We start from the raw sequence: 19,738 nt of genomic DNA on the forward strand, positions 1-19,738 counted from the left end.
TATGTATATAGAAAATAAAGCACATGGAGCAAAGTATCAGTAGCTGATGAATACAAGTGTGTAAGGCTGTGCACTGTATTCTTTTTGTAATTTTTCTGTACGTTTGAAAATTTTCAAAATAAAAAATTGAGGGAGAAAGCAACTAACATAAATATCTATTGACCTCAATATGCCTTTTTGTATTCTCTCCCCCTTTTCCTGGTACTGAGTGAGGATTGAATACAGCCCTTTTCTTTTTTCTTTCTTTATTTATTTTTTTGTACTGGGGATCGAACTCGGGTCCTTGTGAGCCCTTTTCTTATTTTGAGACAGGGTCTTGCTAAATTGCCCCAGCTGGGATTATAAGTATGTGCCACCACAACCAGCTTGTACTCTCGTTTTTAAAGAGAATTTGGTAAAGGTGCAGGGATTTAGCTCAGTAGTTCCACCACTTGCCTCATAAGTGCAAGCAACTGGATTTGATCCCCAGTACAAAACAAAACAAAAAAACAAAAAAGCAAAAAAAAAAAAAAAAAAAAAAAAAAAAAAAAAAAAAAAAAAAAAAAGAGAGAGAGAGAAATAGGTAAGTTTCATTTATTTTTTTATAACTTTTAAAAGACATCAGAAAAACCAGAAATGAGGGGAAAATCAATAAATAGGGCATTCCAGTAAGTTACATTCCTACATTGCTTGACTCTTACAGACTTAAGTGTTTCCTAGGTAAGGATAAAGGAGGGAAAGAAATGGTGGCGATAGGTTGTCTCAAATCTTCCATATATTAATGAAGTAAACAATTTCCAACCAAGAAGTCAGCCATGAATGATTCTCGTTTTTGCCCAAGTTTTAGCTAATATTGAAAAGAATGCAGTTACCACACAGAAATATAAATAAGTACAGACCTTTCTTATTTTCCTGCAATGAGAGGGGAACAACAGCTGCTCTAGAAATCACTCTCCACCCTCCCATGTGCTGCGCAAGTGTGACCGACTTACTTCTACCATAAGAACAAACAGAAAGTTATAGTAAAGTAGTTGGTTTTGCTTCAGAAACTTTCCATTAATTGTTCTCTTCACCTAATTACAAACAAAAGAAACATGCTGCCTTCATTTACAGCATAATTGTTCTATTTCATCAGCAATCTCAAACTAGAATACTAGCAACAGAATCATATACCAGTTGACTAACAATGTTTCTTCAGTCTTTCCAGACTGTACCCAGTAGGAAGACTTCAAGAACAACAGATTCATCTTCAATTAATTGGAGATTTTAAAACACTCACAAGTTTTGTCTTTAACACTCTGGTTTCATGAAAGTGCATGGTTTTGATAAATTCCTTTTCAGTATCTTTTGCTAAGGGGATTTGTTTTAATTTGCTGATTTAAAAAATATTGTTAAAGCAATTCTAAGGTGTAACTTCAGCTAATGAACACATTACTTAAAATAATTACCAAACAGTAAGTCATTGGAAGTTTTAAGTCATTCAAGTGCAGCACAAAGAATATCAAATAAGACATTTCAGATGATTTTCATAGATAATTTAAAACTGAAAACATTCAACCCAGAATGGTCCTCAGCCCACTCTGCCTGACTTTAGCTGATCTCTCCTATTGTGCACGGGGCCAGGCCAGGCTCTTAGCAAGCAATTCTAGTCACAACTTCACACAGTTTTAGAGTCTGGTGGATCCTTATTTGCAAAGAAAGATTTGTATTACTAACATCATCACCATCCTATTTATTTTCTAAGCATGCACAAAGCTCAGTGTCTTAAATTGATTATTTATCTTTGGCCTGTTCTACAAGAATTTTGAATCTCTCCAACAAAGACACAAAAACACATATCATAAAATGGAAGTGAATTTTTTAAAATTCAAAAGAGAAAAAGTCAAGACTCTCCCAATGTAAGTAGACAACAAAAGCAGGGGGAAAAGAACGTGTGGACCATCAACCTTCAACACTGCTATATTAAGGTCCATATATGATTCTAAGCCTCTATGGTAGGCAGAATAATGACCTCCCTAAGATGTCCATGTCCTAATTTCTGTAATCTGTAGCTATGTTAGGTTATAGACAAAGGCAAATTAGAATTCCAGATGGAATTAAAGCTATAACAAATTCAGTTTAAAATAGGGAGACTATTCTGGATTACCTGGGATACAATCAATGTTATCATGGAGATTTTAGGAAAGTTAGAGTAACATGTGATTATGCAGAGCCAGAGAGAGACTAGTGTGAGACTAGAAAACATTCTCCTGTGTCACTGGAGGAAGGGGACCATGAGGCAGAGGGGGGTGGCCCTTGAATGCTGGAAAAGGCATGGAAAATACTGACCTCTAGAGTCTCCTAAAAGGTACTTGACCTTTCCTGATATCTTGATTTTAGTCCAGTGAGACCTGTATTGGACTCGTAGCCTAATGAATGGTAAGATAAAGATTTTTGGTAGAACAAGTACTTAGCATGTAGGAGGCCTTGGATTTGATCCTCCAGCAAAGAAAAAGGAAGAAGGCGGGTGGGGGACAGAGAGAGGAGTGGGGACATCACACTGAGAGAGAGAGGTTTTAAGCCAGCAAATTTGAAGTAATTTGTTATAATACCAATAGAAAACTACTACTTCTCTGTAGCACCAAAGACAAAAAGATAACACAACCAATAACAATTCTCATCAACAGAAGGGTGGAAGTAATGTCAGGAAAGATAAAATATTTTGTAGTACAAAGTTTCAAAAGAAATTTCTGATGCAGTATTTTATATAGAAGGCACTAAGTAATAGTAAATATAGGGTTCCAGGTAATATTCAGGATATTAATTAAGAAATTTCATGGGGTTATTTCTTATAGTATCCTCTGATAAACTATAAAAACTTCTTTCTTCTGATGGTAAAAATGCCTTGCTCATGCTGAGCAAGCACTCAACCACTGAGCATCTTCAGGCCAAAAATGTCTTAAAAAATTAAATAAAGTCAGTCTTTGAGGGAGTAAAATAATATAAACCAAGAATAATTTTAGGAGGCGGGATGAGTAGATTTTAAAAGATTCAAATTTAAAATACCATAAAAATTATGGACAATTAAAACTATGAATAGATTTATACACATATAACTCAAAAACAACACAGCATACAAAGTAAATTGTAGGTTATGTAAATTATAATACATGGAAACTTTTAAATATACAAATATACACATTATTTTACCTTTCAAATGTGTGTAAATATGCATATGTATAAAATAATATCTTGGGAATGTTGAATATTAGATATTAAAATATAGGGAATGATACTGTCTTTTTATGATACCTTATTATCATTTCTGTGATAGTTACCTCTAGACAGGGATTTGAGAATTGGAGATAGAACAAAGGTAAGTTTAACTCTAGTATAAAGTTTATTTCTTAGTTTAAAAAAACCTGAAGCAAATATAAGTTTTGAAGTTGAGTTATGAGTATATGGATATTTGTTCCATAATTCTCTGTAATTTTTTTATAAACATTCCTAAATTATTACTTGCTTTTTAAAAAAGATTGTTTATCTTTCAAACAGTCTTCCCTAACCAAACCATTTCTTCCGTTTGGTTTTTTGTGGGGGCTGAAAAGAAGATAGCTGGAGATTCTATTTCCTGATAAAGGTCTAAACATTAGACAGATAGAATGTTACAGTATTTATTGATTTGAATTTGGCTTTTGTTGCTCAACACTGTATTCATCAGATTTATCCACGTTCTTGAGTGAAGCACTAGTTAGTTTTCATTGTTGCCTATGTATTCATTATATGAATCTGTCTGAATATTCCAAAATGGACATTAGGGCTGTTTCCAGAGTTTGCTAATAATGCTGCAGTGAATATTCTATGTCTTTTGGTACAAATATGTATGCATACCCTTTGGTCCACAGCTAGGGAAGAAATTTCTGGGTCATGGACTATGCAAATGTTCAGTCAAAACTGACACTGGCAATTCTGCAGAGGCAGGTTGCCAATTCATATATCCAGTAGCGGTGTTTAAGAGTTCTAGATGCTATATATTTCTGTGAATACCTCATATTGGTTCTGCTAAACTTTAGTAGGTGTGAGCCGGATGCATGCCTGTAATCCCAGCACTTGGAAGGCTGAGGCAGGAGGATTGCTAAATTTGAGGCCAGCCTGGGATACACAGTGAGTTCAAGACCATCCTGAACTGCATAGTGAGACTATGTCTTTAAAAAAAAAATCATTAGGTGTGTACAGTTATCTCCTAGAAGTTCTTTTTCTTAATGACTGAAGAGGTTGAAAGCCATTTTATGTATTTATTGACCATTTGGGATATCCTCTCTTGTGAGAATCCATCCAAGTTTCTTGCATATATTTTGTTATTTATTTAAAATTTATTATCAAAATTCTTAATACAGTTAGGATATGAGCTCTCTGTTGGGGCATATATAGTTATCAAATCTTTTCCCACTCTTTGTCTTCTTTTTATTAATGATACTTTGAACAAAAAGTTTAAATTTTTAATATGGTCCAACTAATAATCTTTTCCTTTATGGTTAGTACTTCTTGTATTCTACTTAAGCATTCTTTTTTGATCTGATATGAGGTGGGGCTAAAATTAAATTTTTTCTACACAGTATACAATTGCCCAATACAAGATATTGAAAGGACCATCTTTCTCCTCCCCCTAGAAATATACTGAATATGTAGATTAACGTTGGGGAGAAATGACAGCACTGAGTATTCCAGGCAATAAATGTGGTATATTCTTCCATCCACTTGGGTGTTGGTGATTTTCTCTGTAGAGGTTCGGTGCATCTATTATCTGATTTGTTAGGCGTTTTTATATTTTTCATAGTATAAATCTTCCAATTGCTAGCATTTAGAAATACAAATGACTTTTAAAGACTTTGTATTAAAAATGTATTATGCAGCTTTTCTGCATACATAGATCATAAATGTTACAACTTGATGAATTTTCAAGTGGATTATGTCTGACATACAATTGACTTTTGTACACTGGCTTCATTTCCAGCATCACTGTGATATACACATAGTAATTTTATATTTTACCTGTAGAATCTTTTGATTTTCTACATACATAATCATATCACATCAACTGCAAATGAATATACTTTTTTTTAATTCCTTATTTATTTATTCCTTTCCAATATTAAGACTTTTATATATTTTCTTATTACACTAGCTGTGACTTACAGTCCAGTAGTGAATGATGGTGGTGGCAGCCACATCCTTATCTCAGTCCTAATCCTGATCTCAAGAGAAGTCTTTCAGTACTTCATAATTAATTATAACACCTATTATAACTTTTTGTAGGTAATACTTTATCAGATTAAGAAAGTTCTCATCTATTCCTATTTGCTGAGGGCTTTTGTGATTGTTTACTTTAAGAGGATGCTTGTATCTGTCTTCATAAAAAAGGTGGCTTATACTCGCCCTTTCTTATAGATATAAAAGTATTCATACTTTTGATACTCTCTGGAAGATTTTTAAAATTTTTTTTGGTACCGGGGATTGAACTCAGGTCCTTTCTCTTGTAGGGAGACAGCAGAACCACTGAGCTAAATTCCTGGCCCGAGATGTTTGTTTTGGGTTTTTTAAAACAGGGCTCAGTATGTAGTTGAGACTGACCTGGAACTCACTATGTAGCCCAGGCTGGTCTCGAACTCACAGTGATCTTCCAGCTTCAGCCTCCCAAATTCTGGGATTACAGGCGTGCGCCACCACGCCCAACTCTGGAAGACATTTTGAAAAAATAAGTATTATTTCCCTTTTAAATGTTTTAAAGAATTCACCAATGAAGCCATATTTGAGCCTGAAGTTCTCCATGTGGAAATCTGTAATGATAATTACATTTCTTTTATAGATGTGAGATTAATCACATTTTTATACTAGTTTTCTAGTTTTTTTAAGTAACAGCATTATTGAGATACAATTTACAGACCAAATAATGTACTATTTAAAGAGTACAATACAATGGCTTTTTGTGTGCACAGTGCTGTACAAACACCACCACAGATCAATACTGGAACATTTTCATCACTTCCAAAAGAAACCTCATCCATTAGCAGTCATTTTCCATTTTGCCTACTCCTAACCCCTGAAAACCATCAGTCTACTCTCTAATTTGATGGCTTTTCTTATTCTGGATATTTCATATAGGGAATCATGTTAATATGTGGTTGGCTTTATTCCCTTACCATGCTTTCAAGATTCATCTATGGGGCAGCACATATCAGCACTTACTTTTTACTGCCAAATAATATTCCACCGTATGTATATGTAGTTAAAAAAAAATTCATTCACCAGCCAATAGACATTTGAGTTGTTTCCATTTTCTGGGTGTTAGGAATAATGCTGCCACAAACAATTTGTGTACAAGTTTTGTGCTGTACCATTTATATTCCCACCAAGAGAGTGAGAGTTTCAAATTCCCTACATTCTCCCCAACACGCTACTGTTTGTTGTTCTGATTGTAGCTACTTTGGTTTGAAGCACAATCTCATTATGGCTTTGACTGCCCATTTCCTGATGGCTGACAATGTTTTGCATGTTTTCAAGCCTTTACAGGCCATCTTGCTATCTTTATTGGAGAAATGTCTATTCAGAGGCTTTGCCCATATTTAAATTGGGCTGTATTTCTAAGGTCTAGTATTGGTTATCTTTATCAACAATTGACATAAATTTGCTCCAAACACTTTTCCTGATGGCTGTAAAATTTGTAGTGATAGTCCCTATTTTTTACTTTTTCTCAGTTTGTTAGTTTTGGCTATACTTCTTTGATGTATATTTCAAATATTGGAAGATTTCTGAGTGAAAATGATTAATTAGCCCTGCTAGTAATGATTTCTAGCTTAATTCCATCCTGGGTAGAGAAAATATTGTCTGATTTCAATCCTTTGAAGTTTATTATGATTTCCTTGATGGCCTAGCTTATAGTCAAATTTGGAAAATGTTCCATGTATACCCAAGAAGAGCAGATATTCTACAGTTGTTGGGGTCATATTACCTGGTCTTTTAATATCACCTGAGTTAAAATGGACGTTTTTTGTGTGACAATTAAAGGGCTTAACTTCTGACTAAAAAACAAATCATTTTACCCTTGCAAAGTCAAGATCTTATTCAACAAAATGTTGTAAAGAATATTCCAAATATAATATGCTGCCACACTGAACACTATAGAATTAGTCAAGCAGAAAAGCATATTTGTTTCCCTTTCATGAGAAGACCAACTTTATGTTAAAATGTATATTAATCTTATTAAGACTGGAAGAAAAGATTAGACTGTTTTTTTTAATCTCTGGAATTATATAACCTAATTCTCTTTTAAGCTGGCTTTTAGAATGAATATATACTCTTTTAAAAAGTTTCTCACATATAATTCATAATATTTAAACATCAAATGGAATTTAAAATTAGCTGACTACTTCATTACATTTTATATTCGGGGCACAAAATTAGGAAAGTGTCAATCTTTGTATTTTGTGCAGGCTTTGTGAAACACCTATTTTAGTGCAAAAAATTTTTAAAACCTATAAATTTCTTCAATTTTCATCATACATCTTTGCTTCTTTTCTAATTTTCTTCCAGTAGTATAGAAGCCCATCTTTTGTCACAGCAGGAGTAATGATCTGAGGAAGTTAGGAAGATAACAAAAATGAGAGAGCAAAGTCAATTTCAGCTGGCAGAATGAGTGCTGAATCTAGGAATAGAATTTGATGTACAAAGTTCAAGTTCAGGTCTCAATACTGAGTTATTGAAAGAACAGATTATTATGTAGAATCTAGTATGTCACCATTTTGGGGAGGGCAAACCCAGAAAGACAATATGTACAAAAAGAACTTCGTAGGGAATAATTATTGACCAAAACATTGTTAACTTCATGGGAGGAAAAAGTCCAAAAGGGTGTCTATTTCCTCACTTGCCAGCAAAGCAGCAATTCTTTGTTATGCCTCTCTTTCAAACAAAGTTGTAAGAATTGTGACAAATAACTACCTAAATACTTGGCCTCTAGCCACTACAAGCATGAGATCAAAAGCAAAAAGTGAGAAATAGCCAGTTTTTATTTCCTTTCAACAATTAAGTGAGGTAGGTCATAGGTATGGCTTATCTAATAGGAAAATGACAAAAATTATCAAGAATCAAACCTAATAGTTCCTAAGGTACATTACACATAATACTTTATTCTTGACTGACAAGATTTCTAGAAATTTTAACAAGCAATAGCAACAAAAATGCAAGGCATGTAAATATTTGCTGTACACATGCATAACACCAATGGAGCACTCTGAAGCATATATTTAAAGTAAATGGATCACATATTCTTGACACATTTCCATTGATGAAAGATGCCCTATTCAAGCCCAGGTATTAGTTCCTGCCCTGCAGGTATATCACTACTCAATTTTACAGAATAAATGGTACATGTTTTCCCCTTAGACTTGTCTTCAAGAGGAAAAATGTAATCTTCATTTAGGTAATCAGGGAAAAAAAGGTTTTTAAATAGATCAACAATATTATCTCACTATATTTTTCAGTGGATTGTACATTAGTTAGTAATACTGTATCAATGTTAAAATGTATATAATAATTCATGGTTATGTAGAATATCCTTGCTCTTAGGAGACACACACTGAACTTTTATGGATGGCACGTCAATAAAGTCTCAAAAGGCTCAGTGCAAAATGTTAACAGCTACAGTAGTGGATGTAGGTAGAAGGAACATAGATGTCCACTGTACTATTCTTTCAATTGCTCTGTAGATTTGAACATTTTTCAAAATAAAAAGTTAAAATAAGAAAGCATTTATTAATAGTCCTAAAATGCTAAGGTAAATAAGTTACTATTGACTGAACAACTCCAAGTGCTGAATACTGTAAGCTCTTTGTAAAGTCACCTCTGACTTCTATTTTGTAGTCAGTGAGATTATGCTTGCATCTAAATGACTGATGAATATTTAAAATACTGGGATGGAGGGAGTGATAGAAAATAGCAGTAGCAAAAAAAAAAAAAAATGGAACTGACAAATTTTGTATTATTATGAGTGTGTCCTAACATCTGTGACTTAATTCTCATCTAAAACCTCTGCCTAAAAAAACAGGTTCTTAGTTTAGAGACATGAAGTTCATGCTAGGAACCTTAATACCCACAACAATGCCCTAAGCAGAGGAGAAGAAGGTAATACATATTCAATGCTCTTTTGTTATAAAAGTCAGTCAGTGAGCTGCAAGAACCGTGATGGGCTGATTTTGCTGGTCAAAATCATTTTGAATACTTAACTGGAGACCTGAAAGCATTGTTCAGGAGATTTATACTCAGGCTCCGCCTACCCTCCTAGAGGAAAGGCTCACTAGTATTTCCTTTAGTACTTCCACATGAAACAGTGTTAATCCAGAAGTTAGTCTTTGTTAAATAATATGCAAACATACAGCAGTTTCAAATGAGACAGAAATAAGTTTGTTTGTAAACCAAATAAAAAGTTTTCTTGTCTCCTTTGATTATTGCTACTTTACTTTCTCAACAAAATGTGCGACTTAACCATGAAGCTACTTCCTGAAAGTGGCTCTTTGCAAATAAGATTTGAAAGTCATAAGGCTATTCCTGGCTTACTTCAATTTATCAAATGAAAAGTGACCTAAATCAGTCTCTGCTATTGACTTTTAGAAATGCTAGTCAATCCAGAAACCATTTTCCATGGGCTTCTTCTCCCTTGAAATTTTCAAATGTCATCCAATACCTAAAATTTCAAATCTTCTGCCTTGCCCAGCAGAAGAAAGAATTTTATGGGGACAATGAAGTCAAAACTGGCATCGATTTACACAGTGAATTAATGTTTCTTAAACGGAGGAATAACAGGATTAAGAATTTAAATAGCTTTCCAAGGTATAATACTGAGTGCCAGTGTGTTTAATTTCACTGAATAGCATCATTACTATTTTTATGTCTTGATAATACAAGGTCTTAAGGATGGCCTTAAGAACATCAACTTCTCCCGCTTTAGTTTGAACATTATTAAATAACTCATTATTACATAACAGGCACTAATAAGAAGGTATAAATGTCAATAAAACCAAATTGGCATTCTGCAGGGAAGATATGCTATGAGATATAATTATGTAGGACTAATGGAACCTATTTTATTGTGTAATGATGTTGGGTACAAGGGTAAGAAAAAACATCTGAAGAGGATCTACACACAAAGATTTACTATACTTATTTTGCCTATGATATAAATACATAAGGTATTTGCTCTGAAATGAGAGGCCTTATGTTTAATGCTATAGCAATTCTAGAACTAGTAACAGAAGTGGAAGGAGGCAAAAAAAAAAAAGCAAAGAATATATTCCTAGCCAGGCATAGTGGTGCATGCCTGTATTCCCAGCACTCTGGGAAGCTGAGTCAGGAGGAACACAAATTTGAGCCCAGCCATGGCAATTTAGTGAAATCCTGTCTTGAAATAAAAAAATACAAAAAAGGGCTGAGAATGTAGCTCAGGGCAAAGGTCCTATCTTCGATCCCCAATATCAAGGAAAAAAATTTTCCTGGGTCTTCATAGATCACAGTATTTTAGGGTATATCAGGAGGAGTATAAAGAAACTGCCACCCAGTTGTAATAAATTCACTATTAATGAAAAGAAATAGAAAAACATATTAGCAGTAAATTGGCTGCATAACACTTTTTATTAGTCAATTAAGTTGTCAAATGAAACTATTCAAATAATGACATTACGTTTCCACTCTTTATCATGTTTACAGAAATTTACTTTTTGCCTAGCAACACAGAAAGTTCTTTGTAAAGAAGTTCAGTAACCTCACCAGATTCTAATCACTCTGCCTTAGTTACTTCAATGCATCAACTGGCTGGAAGGGAATAGCTTTCAGTTACTGAAGTGTAGGAAGCCAGGAAATTTCCTTTTGCTCAAATGATTACTAAAGGTTCTACAACTAAATCTCTTGATTTTTTGCCCCTTCCTACATGTTATGTTGTCTTTAAAGTGTTCATGGAATTATCTAAAGAAAAAGAATGTGAGTACTGAATCATGGCATACCAGGGCCTAAAAGGTCCCTCTAGAGTTAAAAAATCTAAATGCCACAGTTCCAATACAGGCTCGATGGCTAGACCTTTAAAGTAAATTTAACTTTTACAGAAATCAGCATATTGCTTGAGATTCCCTAAGAGGTTCGTACTCCTCCTGGATGTGATCTAGATTTCCCAGTATTTAGCAAGTTAAACTGCACTGTTTGTATTTTACGGTTTAGGCTTCTGCCTAATTTTACTAACGATGAACTTCTTTTCTATTGTCCATCTTCTTGTTGTTTATTAAGTATCAAAGGACCGGGAAAGAGTAAAAATTCCTTCACTTTACTACCTTTAACTGAAGTCTTTCCTCACACACTACATTTTGAGATGAGCTAATCTTTAAAGGAATAAATTATAAGCTTGATAGGTTTTAATGCATCAGGGAATGAAAGATAAAAAACCAACATCAGCAGTGTGAAAGAATTGCTTAGAGAAAGGCTGTGCCAAGAATGACATTTGTTTGGAGATCTGTTCAAGCAGCCATGCCAGATTAGTTATATCACTTGGATTAAAAGTAGTTGCAGAATGCTGTATAATAATATAAATGACTTCCCTGGAGCCTTTTAGGGTTTATTACTTTACCAGGATTAGTATTACCAGTATTACCTGACCATCACTAAAGTCTCTTGTGATTCCATATGATTTAGCCCTCATTTGTTGAGATATTATGTGGATAATTGTCTTTACTTTCCCATCCTCTGCCACTCAAGTTCAAATACTTCCTCCACTTTTGGGAAACATACTTAGGCGGTTTTTAAGATTTATAATCTGTGTGTCTAGGTATAAAATATACAGTTAGTTACACATCATGGGGTATAAAGTTGAATTATGTTTTTGGTTTTATGGTACTGGATTGAATCCAGGACCTTCATATTGAGCTACATCTCCAGCCCTTCTTAGTTTGTTTTTCTTTGTTTTTTGTTTTTGTTTTTTTTTAAAAAGACAGGGTCTCCCAAATTTGCTAAGTTGCTCAGGCTAGAATCCTTCTGTTCCAGGCTCCCAGAGTTCTGGGGTTACAAGCATGAGCTACCATGCCTGGTATGAATTATATTTTTAGGGGTTGGGGATCTAGCTCAGTGGTGCTACACTTGAGCTGGGGATTTAGCTCAGCAGTTTGGTGGCCTGCCTTGCAAGCACAAAGACCTGAGTTCGATCCCCGGTACCACAAAAAAAACAAAACAAAAACAAAAACAAAAACAAAAAAAACACACAAATGGTGCTGCACCTGCCTTGCAAGTGCAAAGTTCTGAGTTTGATCTCCAATACTGGAAAAAAAAAGTGAATTATGTTTTTAAAACATTCATGTACAAGCTAGAAGGACATACACCAAATTGATCCATAATTATTTCTGTACAGTTTCCAAATTATTTACAGTACAGTATATTATTTCATAATCAGAAAACATGACAAAAATAAGCTTTTCATAGTACAGATGTCAAGAGAGGTGGTATTCAAATGAGAAGATCCTCATACACTTCCTTCTCAAACTTTGCGTGAGTTTTTATCACCTCTCATTAATTAAAAGTCTGGGTTTCTGGAGCCTTCAAAGCTGTTTACAGCTCTGGACTTTACATCACATTGCTGGTTGATAAACTTTTGTTCATAAAAGCACTGCCTCTAAATGTTCATTTCCAAGCTGGCTGGTTTGCTGGTCATCTGCCACTTACTAGCAGCCCACAGCTGGATATATTGTTTGAATTTGTGTTCTAATGGGGTCTACATATGTTCTAAAAGTTCTCATTTCAGCTTCCTATGGGGAATCTATTTGGAGTCCTGCTGTGAGCCATCCACAGCATATAAAAAATCCAGAATGTTGGGTGAGGACACTAGACTCAGAACTAGACAACGTTCCAAAGGCTGGCAGCAGGGAGCCCTTGTGCTATTTCATGTTTAGTACAACTTAGAAATGCCAGTGATGAGTGATCCAGAAATCAGATGTGTTGGCTAACCTCTAGGCCACAGTAATGACGGCATGTCAATTGGCAGACGCTGAATTTACTTGGGGACTGGATTCCTCTCTCCACCAACTTCCCACAGGACACTAATATACAGACAACACAAAATTTGAGCGTTTGATAAAGCATTATAGAGAGTTCTAATGAGATAGGAGTTTAATTCCTTTTTATATTTTTTTGCAATAATTTGCTTCAAATTGTAATTCTAGAAAGTTTTACTTAGAGGGCTGGGGATTTAGCTCTGGTGCTACCACCTGCCTTGCAAGTGAGTCCTCAGTTTAACCCCCATACCCCCCCAAAAAAAAGTTATAATTAGGAAGAAGTCCCTCATTCCGAAAGCTATTTTAAAATTTATCTCAATAATAAACATTGAAGATTACTCACTAGAGACCATCCCTAAAGATGCTCCTTCACATCATGAATTCACCTCTGTCAGGCCAGAATGTAGCTCAGTGACACACCTCCAGCATGCTCAAGGTCCTGGGTTCAATGCCCACGCTACATCAAAGAAATCTCTAAGCCTCTATATAGAATTCTGTTCTCTCTGTCCACTGGATCAGAGATCCATTTTCTTACTTTTGTCTGCCTCTTGTTCTGCCTACTCGCCCCATGTCATATTAATAATGAAGTACATGAAGTCTTGAGGGCTGCCAGGATAGCTCAGTGATAAAACACTTGCTGAGGAAGTAAAAGGCTCTATGATCAATCTCCAACACCAGGAAGTGTGGGAAGAAAACAAAACATCAAGAAACTTTGAAATTATAAGTTACAAGTATTAGACTTTCCTTGTTTTTAAAAAAGGCACAGTGAACATCCACAGTGAATAGTGAAATAATAGTTTCCTAAAATATATTCCATATAGGAAATTGCTTTCAAGTATATCTAGTATATAAATGACAAGAACACAGGCTGGGCTGAGTGAAAATTATTTTTTACCTGAAAAGGAAGGAACACACAGAGAATATTGTACATTGTGGATGAAGAAAAAAATCCCTGCTTAAAATTCTCAGGTACCAGAACCGGGGATGTTGCTCAGCAAGTTCAGCCCTTAGTATCATGAATAAAACAAAAAACCTATAGGTGCCAAAATAAGACTGAAAAGGGGGATCTTCTGGTAAAATTCCTTTTTAATAATGTTATTTTGAGAGATTATCATTTACCTTCACAGATAAGTTGGTTAATAGAAAAGTTATTTTTCAAAAATTTAAAAATTATTGGGCCAGGGATGTAGCTCGGTGACACCACACCTGCCTGGTAAGCACAAGGTCCTGAGTTTGATCCCAGGTACAAAAAACAAAACAAACAAACAAACAAACAAAAATATATAAAATTACTTGGTCTCTAAATACAGAGACAGGAATCAAACAATAAGCTCAAACATAACTTTTAATAAGCAGTGGGCCTTTTCCATCAAACTAAACTGGAAAACTCCTTTTCTCTTGCTCTGGAATCTAATGTCCTGATTGAAAGAAAGCAAAGGGGAATTGAGTGACTGTCAAATGAATAAAGAAAATAAACCCGTTTTAAGAATAACATGAAGGAGCCCCACTGATTCCAAATGGCTGATTACATCCTCCATCTTAAATTTTTTTTTCAATTCTATGACACTTCAGGAATTCCTGAATTTATTTCTTCCACCATTAACTCTTGCTCTTGCAGTTGTCCCCAAAAGACTCTCAAGGCTTATTTTTTGCCCTTCTCTTTTCATACTTCATTCTGTTTGGAAAGTATAACCTTTCTAGAACATCAAGTTATTATCTCAATGAAAATGATATTTTGAGCCCTGTTTATATTGACTTTCAGATCAAAACTTACAACTACTTATTAGTTATCTCTAATGTTCTTGCAGTTCCTTGAGCTAAAATATGCATCCAAACCTGCTCTATTCCTGAAATTCCTATTTTTATTAATTATAACTCCAACCTTTTGGTCAGTCTCACGCTGAATCCTCATAGCCATTTAGAATCCTCACTTCCTACTCTTAGCCAATTCTATATCTTATCCAGTCCATTATCACCCTTCTAGCTTCTTTGAACCCCCACCCCTACCCTGCTTCCACCATCGATACTGGAATGGTTCAGTAGTTAAAAATACAATCTGCTGGGCCTGGAATTTAGCTCAGGGTGCCACCTCCTGCCTTGTAAGTGCAAGGTCCCAAGTTCGGTCCTTGGTACCCAAAACAAACAAACAAAAACCCCCCAAATCTGCCTTTGTTTTCCAGACACCAAGAGGTGAGCAACTTTCTTCACCATGTGCTCCTGACATGATGCACAGGCCCAAAAGCAGTGGAGCCAACTGACCATGGTCTGAAACTTTCAAGCTCATGAGTCCATATAATGCCCTATCCCCCAGTGGTGGGGACCCAGCCTGGGACCTCATATATGTTAAGCAAGTGCTCTACGATTAAGCTATATCCCTATCCCTGACCTTTTTCCTTTTTAAATTCTTTGTCTCGGGAATTTTGTCACAGTGACAGATAGCTAACACACACAATAACAGGTATGGAAAGTTTAGTGATATGGTTTCAGATTCATTGTCACAGCTAACCTTTCAGATTATATCACTTGTCCTTCCTTTGCTGTCTTCTTTGCACAGAGACAATGCCATGTGAGGGCACAGTGAGAAGGTACCATCTACAAACCAGAGAGGTTTTACCTGAAACCAGCCATCCCGGCACACTAATCTTAGGCTTCTGGCTTCTAGCAGTGTGAGAAAATATGGGGCTATTATGCAAAAGGAGTAAAAAAAAAATTTTTTTTTACCAAAGGGATATTGTTTATACCCTGAATTTAAGTACTAAAATTTAAATAAAAATGGCATATATTACCTAAGGCTAATTATAACATTTTAATGCCTTCTTTGTGCTAAATATACTCGTTCAGAAATCTTTTTTTTTTTTTTTTTTAATCCCTCAGGTGCTTCTCCTTATGTGTATATATGGGGGAGGGTAAGTCCGGAAATCACAAATAGATTTGAAATCCAGCTTCCTCATTTATTAGCTTTGTGATGTCTGAGCAGGTTTCTGTAATTGCTTTAAGCCTTAGTTTCTATACCTATAAATCCAGCTGTTGCTAGATGTCAAAGGACTAATGTATATAAGGCATCAAGCAGAATGCTTGGAATTAAAAAAATAAATAAACCAAAAACACTGCTTTTATTATTACTACTGCCTCTAGTTGCTTGTCCTTCTGATATATCTGTTCATCAAGGGACTGGTTCCCCTCCATAAAGACTGGCTGATGTTGCAGGCCAGGGATTTAGCTCAGTGGTGCTGCCACCTGTTTGCCTCGCAAGTACAAGGACCCGAGTTCGATCCCTGCTACCAAAAAAAAAAAAAAAAAAGATGGATGATGCTATTGTCTCTTCAAAGCCCCTTCACTGGCTCCTCAAAGATTAAAGAATAGAGCCAAAACTTCTTATGATTTTGAAGGCTGTCTATAAAATACACCAATATCAGCTTTTCTTTAAGGTGCTCAAAGGATATTTCTTTCTAAAACTCACCTTAAAAATGGGAGTAGAGTGATTTTCATGAATATGAAGAACTCATCTGAAAATTAGTTTTATGGAACTTCAGTCTTGAGTCAAAATTGTAAAATATGTCTTAGGATTCTGCAGACTTTTTTTTTTCTTTTTATTGAGTTTATTGGTACATTCTAGGTATACAGTACAGTTACATTAATTACTGGTATCTTGTACCTTTACATGAAAGGTCTACATTCTCATTTTTTCCTTGTCCCTGCCCTCCCTTCACCCCCTCCTCCCCTCCCCATTTACAAACACTTTATTTCCATTTTTTCATTTTCTCTCTGCAGGCTTTTGAAGTGAGTGTTTCAGATGACCATGATTGTTCTTGCCTCACAAACTAATTTCTATCCAAGAATTGCCTAGTTTCAGGACATTTACTTGAATCTTTTTCATTTGGCTAACAATAAGCTCTGTGTTAGAAGCCAAACACAAGGAACCTCGTAGAATTTCAAAGACAGCAGGTTGAAGAAAAGTTAAGTCAAGTGCCTTATATATATTGTTACAAACAAAAACCAAAACTCTAACATCCACAGTGGTGATAATATGGCATTGTGAAAACATCACTGTTTCTTAAATTCAGGTTATTCTTGTGTAGGTATTTATAAAGAAATCATTGATCTAGTATCAAGTAAAATAAACTGTCAATAGATTGTTACAAAGTTTCCTATTTCATGTTTCTTATTAACTAGATTAACTTTAAATCTATTTGGAAAAATGATTAAATGTTGAAGTAAACAGACTAGACAGCTCGAGTCTTCATCCATATTTTTTGCTATTTCTTTCTTGTATCCTGCTAATAATTTGCACATCATGCTAATGAAATGTGTTATTTTACAAACAATATATATTCCTAAGTGAGAAAAGGTGAAGGATTCTCAGTGTCTATCTTTCCACTGACCAACCAGTAAAATATCCAATGAAAACTTATGAAAAAAAAAAAAAATCAGGTCTGTGCCAGGGGTCTAGCTCAGTGGTTCCACTGCCTGCCTTGCAGGAGGAAGGATCTGAGTTTGATCTCCAGTACCAAAACAAACAAACAATGAAACAAACAAAAACCCATCAGGTCTATTTTCTAAATAATACTTAAATTGTGTGGGGAAGGAAGGAGAGGGTAAAGAGAATATTTATATATCTATATGTATATCTAGATTAAAAGAAAGAACAACAAAGTATTAGATTTCACTGTTCCAATGAACAATTCAGAGCTGAGTCACTTGAAAGCTGAAATGTGGACTTTGGTTATATCATGATGACTAACCTTATTTAATAAAAAGCACAAATGAAAAATAACTCACTGAATTTAAGTAAATGTCACTAGTTCTCTCATTAAAACACATTAAAAGTCACCAGTTCTGAGGAAAAGCACCTTAGGGACTTCAAAAAAAATTTCAGAACACGTATATTTATATATCACATAAAGGTACAAGATCCTAAAGATCAATGTAACTTTACTGTATACCTAAAATGTACCAATAAACTTAATGGAAAAAAACCCCACAAAAAACATGACTACCTATCTCTGCACAGAGCTTGAATACATTCTGGAATGTAATGTACTCTATATGATGCCCACTCTAACTAAGTATGCGTCTTTCTTATCCGCTCCTCCTTAGTAGACCCTACCTTGAACTCATAGGTACTTGAAATACGTCTTCCTTATCTAGCCAACCTTGCCCTAAAATTAATGTTTCTTGCCCTGAGTTTGACCTTGCTATAGACCAGTCAGTAATAGAGATATTCTATATATAACCAATCAACTGCTTGCTCTGCTTCTGTACTAGTTCCTGCTTGCAAATTCTATATAAACTATAGACAGAGGAAAACAAAAACAAGTGCATTTAGCACAGTGGAGGCATTAAAATGTTATCATTAACCGTAGGTAATATATCCCATTCTTATTTAAATTTTAGTTTAACTTGGTACAAACTGAGTACCCCTTACCTGAAATGCCACAGATGTTTCAGATTTAGATTTCTTCAGGTTTTAAAATATTTGCATACCCATACATAAAGAAATATTGTGGGGGATGAGACCAAATCTAAACCAGGAGTGCAGTTTTCTCTAATCCAAGTACTAACCAGGCCTAACCTTAGCTTACTCAAGGGGGTATTGTAGTATCATGTTAGCACACAAAAGTTTCAATTTAGGGAGTGTTCAGAATTCTGGACTTTCAAATCCAGGATGCTCAGCCTGTACTAAATTAATGTAAATTACTGTGAAAGGGTCTTCTTTGTCCCTTTACCCTGTAGATACTCTATTTTATTTTTAAAATATTTTTATTGGTACATTTTAGATATACAATACAGTTAATTCATCATTGGGATCTTGTACCTTTACATGACATAACTTGGTTCTTATTTTTTCCCCATTCCCCTAGGCTCTCTTTCCTGCTGCACCCTTCCCTATTTACAAAGGCTTTGTTTCCACTTTTTTCTTTGCTCTTACATTTCATTTACCTTTTACCTTTCCCCTACCCCTCCCATTTGCCCAATACCTTTAGACCTTTTCTTCCTATTACACAGTATCAATTATATATTTTGACCCTTACTTACACTTTTAGTTTATCACACCAGAGAAACTATATGGTACTTACACATGTATTTCCTATTAATTTCACTTAAGAGTGAATGTGCATCCACTTAGCTATAAATTTCTCTAATTTCTCATTCTTTATGGCTGAGTATTACTCCATTTTATTATTTTTTTTAAACACATCTTTTTTATCCAGTCTCTGGTTGATGGGCAATTGGGCTGTTTCCAAGTTATAGCTATTACAAACTGTGCTGCTATAAACATGGGTGAGCATATATCACTGTGGTATGATTCTTTTGTTTTTGGGAAGATACCCAGCAGGGGAATAGCTGGGTCAAATGGGACTTCCAACCCTAGTTGTTTAAGGTATCGCTGTATTGATCACCACAGTGGTTGTACCAGTCTGCATTCCCATCAACAATGAAGAAGGGTTCCTTTCTCCCCATGATCTTGCCAGCAATTATTATTGTTTGATTTCTTGATAGCAGCTATTCTTCCTGGTGTGAGGTAGAATCTCAGTGTTGTTTACATCTGCATCTCTTGAATGACCAGTGATGTTGAACATTTTTTCATGTATTTGCTGCTTTTACTTCTTTGTCTGAGAAATGTCTGTTCACTTCAGATGCCTGTTTTTAAATTGGATCTTTATATTTTTGAGTTTTTATATATTCTAGATAGTAGACTTCTG

The 19,738-nt window shown here is 35.0% G+C and overlaps 1 protein-coding gene across 1 annotated transcript in view; it reads right to left on the reverse strand.

The window, feature by feature from the left end:
- The window catches only part of Mcu (mitochondrial calcium uniporter), a 156,535-nt gene that overhangs the window by 48,872 nt on the left and 87,925 nt on the right, over positions 1 to 19,738 (reverse strand). The window lies entirely within an intron of this gene.

This window comes from Fukomys damarensis, unplaced genomic scaffold, assembly GCF_012274545.1.
Source record: "Fukomys damarensis isolate Sample0158 unplaced genomic scaffold, DMR_v1.0_HiC HiC_scaffold_20, whole genome shotgun sequence".
Classification (NCBI taxonomy): domain Eukaryota; kingdom Metazoa; phylum Chordata; class Mammalia; order Rodentia; family Bathyergidae; genus Fukomys; species Fukomys damarensis.